General features: G+C 39.7%; 1 non-coding gene across 1 annotated transcript; it reads left to right on the top strand.

The window, feature by feature from the left end:
• The first annotated feature begins 3,827 nt into the window (after positions 1-3,827).
• LOC127117177 (small nucleolar RNA R71) lies at positions 3,828-3,934 on the top strand. Its single transcript, XR_007801936.1, has one exon. It is a non-coding gene; the product is annotated as a small nucleolar RNA R71 (small nucleolar RNA).
• The last annotated feature ends 296 nt before the right edge of the window (positions 3,935-4,230 follow it).

The raw sequence follows: 4,230 nt of genomic DNA, 5'->3' as shown, positions 1-4,230 counted from the left end.
CAAAATGCCCTTTTGTGGCATTTCGTCACGTCTAGATATGTTTCATGTGCGTTGACATCTATCACATTTCTTGATAGCCGCATGCACATCCTTCCATATGTTTGGCCAATAAAAACCGGCTTGTAGGATTTTGGAACAGGTTTTAGATGTACTTGCATGTCCACCATAAGGAGCGGAGTGACAGTGTTGGATTATATTTTCTACCTCTTCTTCAGGTATACACCTACGGAAAATACCGTCGGGCCTCTTTTGAAAAGTAAAGGGTCATCCCAGTAATAGTGTTTTATGTCATAGAAGAATCGTTTCTTTTGTTGGTAGGATAAAGTAGGTGGAACTATTCCGGCAGCTAAATAATTGACGAGATTAGCGTACCATGGTGTAACACATATAGCTAAGGTGGTTTCTACCTGTTTATCAGCTTTATTTTCTTCCAAAGTAGCTATAAGTTTGTCGTATGAGAAATCATCGTAGATCAATGTTGTTTCCGGTTCCAGGTTCTCAAGTCTAGAGAGGTGATCTGCTACTATGTTTTCAGTTCCTTTCTTATCTTTGATTTCCAGATCGAACTCTTGTAGCAACAGGATCCACCTTAGGAGCCTAGGTTTAGCATCCTTTTTTGTTAAGAGGTACTTGATAGCAGTGTGGTCAGTGTAAATGATTATTTTGGCTCCGACCAAGTAAGAACGAAATTTATCTAGTGCAAACACTACTGCTAATAGTTCTTTCTCGGTTGTGGCGTAATTCATTTGTGCTTCATCTAGAGTTCTACTTGCGTAATATATGATGTGAAGCTTTTTATCCTTTCGTTGTCCTAAAACAGCGCCCACGGCGTAATCACTGGCATCACACATTATTTCGAATGGTTCATTCCAATCTGGTGTCTGCATTATGGGCGCGGAGATCAATGCTTGTTTAAGCGTCTGGAATGCTTCTAAACATTTGTTGTCGAAGATGAATTCAGCATTTTCATCAATAGTCTGGTCAAAGGTTTAGTTATTTTAGAGAAGTCTTTAATGAATCGTCGGTAAAAACTGGCATGTCCTAAGAAGCTTCGTACTTCCCTCACAGTTTTCGGAGGTTGAAGGTTTTCGATTACCTCTATTTTGGCTTTGTCTACTTCAATTCCTCTATTTAAAATTATATGTCCTAAAACAATTCCTTCTTGTACCATGAAGTGACATTTTTCCCAATTAAGTACTAGGTTTACTTTTACACATCGTTCTAGAACTCTTTCTAGGTTTTCAAGACATTCTTCAAAGCTTTGCCCGCATACGGAAAAGTCATCCATAAATACTTCCATGATATTTTCGAGAAAATCGGCGAATATTGCCATCATGCACCTTTGGAAGGTTACGGGAGCATTGCACAAGCCAAACGGCATTCGTCTATAAGCGAAGGTGCCAAAAGGACACGTGAATGTTGTCTTTTCTTGGTCATCAGGATGAATTGGTATTTGAAAGAAGCCTGAGTAACCGTCTAGATAGCAGAAATGAGAATGTTTTGCTAATCGTTCCAACATCTGGTCAATGAATGGTAAAGGGAAATGATCTTTTCGGGTTGCTTTGTTTAGTTTCCTATAGTCAATGCATATTCTCCATCCCGATTCGATTCGTTTGGTTATAGTTTCCCCTTTTTCATTTTCAATAACTGTTATACCTCCTTTCTTCGGTACCATGTGTACAGGACTAACCCATTTGCTATCAGATATAGGATATATGATACCTGCCTCTAATAACTTGGTTACTTCCTTCTTCACTACCTCACTCAGGATCGGGTTCAGTCTCCTCTGATGTTCCCTAGAAGTTTTACAGTCTTCTTCTAGCATGATGCGGTGCATACAAATAGAAGGACTTATTCCTTTAAGGTCGGTGATGTTGTATCCTAGTGCGGTTGGATATTTTCTTAAGATATGCAGGAGTTTTTCGGTTTTGAGTTTTCCTAGGTCTGCATTAACTATCACTGGTCGTTCAAGTTCTAAGTCTAGGAATTCATATCTCAGATTTTTGGGAAGTGTTTTCAGGTCTAGGGTTGGTTTCTTAAGGCATTGCGTAGGATCCGGTGTTATTGCTAAACATTGGTTGAGTTTGTCTTCTACAAGATAGTCAGACGATTTGTCCTTTTCTAACTCTGTTTCTTTTATGCATTCATCGATGATATCCATGAAGTAACATGTATCTTCTATTGCAGGTGCTTTCAAAAATTGGGAAAGAATGAACTCAATTTTCTCTTCTCCTACTTCGAAAGTGAGTCGTCCTCGTTTTACGTCTATGATCGCACCGGCAGTTGCTAAGAATGGTCTTCCCAGTATAATGGGTGTAACTTCATCTTCTCTAATGTCCATAATTATAAAATCGGTTGGGATGTAGAATTGACCTATGTGCACGGGAACGTTTTCAAGAATTCCTATAGGATATCTAACAGAACGATCTGCTAGTTGCACAGACATTTTAGTTGGTCTTAATTCTCCCATTTCAAGTTTCTTGCATATGGATAAGGGCATAACACTAATACCGGCTCCTAAATCGCATAAGGCTTTATCTATGACAAATTTTCCTATGTGACAGGGTATAGAGAAACTACCTGGATCTTTAAGTTTAGGAGGCATATTCTGGATTATAGCGCTACATTCAGCAGTGAGTGTAACAGTTTCGCTATCTTCAAGTTTCCTTTTATTAGAAAGAATTTCTTTTAAGAACTTAGCATATGAGGGCATCTGCGTAATAGCTTCTGTAAATGGAATTGTGACGTTTAACTGTCTCAGTAGGTCAACAAATTTTTTAAATTGGCCCGCATCTTTGGTTTTAATAAGCCTTTGAGGGTAAGGGATAGGTGGTTTATAAGGTGGTGGAGGTACATAAGGTTCTTTCTTTTCTACAGTTTCCTTATTACTCTCTTCCTTTTCCTTAGGTGTACTTTCTTCCTCAATTGACTTCTTAGAGTTTTGGTTTTCATTTCTTGGATCTACTGGTCCTTCCACTTCCGTTCCACTTCTTAGTATGATTGCATGAGCGTGGCTTTTCGGGTTAGGTTGGGGTTGTCCAGGAAATGCACCAGTTGGGGCTGCAGTAGGCGCTTGTTGTTGAGCTACTTGTGATATTTGTGTTTCCAGCATTTTGTTATGGGTAGCCAAGGCATCTACTTTACTTGCTAGTTGTTTGATTTGTTCGCTAGTGTGTATATTCTGGTTTAAGAAATCTTTATTGGTTTGCTGTTGAGAAGCTATGAAGTTCTCCATCATTATTTCCAAGTTGGATTTCCTAGGAACATTATTGTTAGGTGTAGATGGGGTCGGCTTTTGATATCCAGGAGGTATAGCTGGGGCTTGATTTGGAGCTTGTCCTGGTGCGTATAAAGCATTATTACTCTTGTATGAAAAATTAGGATGATTCTTCCAGTTTGAGTTATAGGTGTGCGAGTAGGGATTTCCTTGAGCATAATTCACTTGTTCTGCTTGGATTCCTGTTAGGAGTTGACAATCTGCAGGAGTGTGACCTTGGATTCCACAGACTTCGCAATTCTGAGTTGCGGCAACCACGGTGGTTGGAGGTGATACATTCAAGCTTTCAATTTTCTGGGCCAGGGCTTCCACTTTTGCATTAACATGATCAAGGCTACTTATCTCGTACATGCCACTTTTCGTTTGAGGTTTCTCTACCATTGCTCGGTCGCTTCCCCATTGATAATGATTTTGATCCATGCTTTCAATAAGTTGATAAGCATCGGTATAAGGTTTATCCATAAGTGCACCACCTGCTGCGGCGTCTATTGTTAACCTTGTGTTGTACAAGAGACCATTATAGAAGGTATGAATCACTAACCAGTCCTCTAAACCATGGTGTGGACAAAGTCTCATCATGTCTTTGTATCTTTCCCATGCTTCGAAAAGAGACTCGTTATCTTTCTGTTTAAATCCATTTATCTGGGCTCTCAACATAGCTGTTTTGCTTGGAGGAAAATATCGGGCAAGGAAGACTTTCTTCAACTCGTTCCATGTGGTAACTGAGTTGGAAGGAAGAGACTGAAGCCATCTTCTAGCTTTATCTCTTAACGAGAAAGGAAAAAGGCGAAGTCGAATTGCCTCTGAAGTGACACCATTAGCTTTAACAGTATCAGCGTATTGGACAAATACGGATAAATGAAGGTTTGGATCCTCGGTAGGATTTCCAGAGAATTGATTCTGTTGCACTGCCTGCAACAGAGAAGGTTTAAGTTCGAAGTTGTTTGCTTCGA

The sequence above is a fragment of the Lathyrus oleraceus genome, chromosome 1, assembly GCF_024323335.1.
Source record: "Lathyrus oleraceus cultivar Zhongwan6 chromosome 1, CAAS_Psat_ZW6_1.0, whole genome shotgun sequence".
Lineage (NCBI taxonomy): Eukaryota > Viridiplantae > Streptophyta > Magnoliopsida > Fabales > Fabaceae > Lathyrus > Lathyrus oleraceus.
Note: the sequence above shows the minus strand (reverse complement) of the source record. Positions and strands in the feature narration are given on the sequence as shown.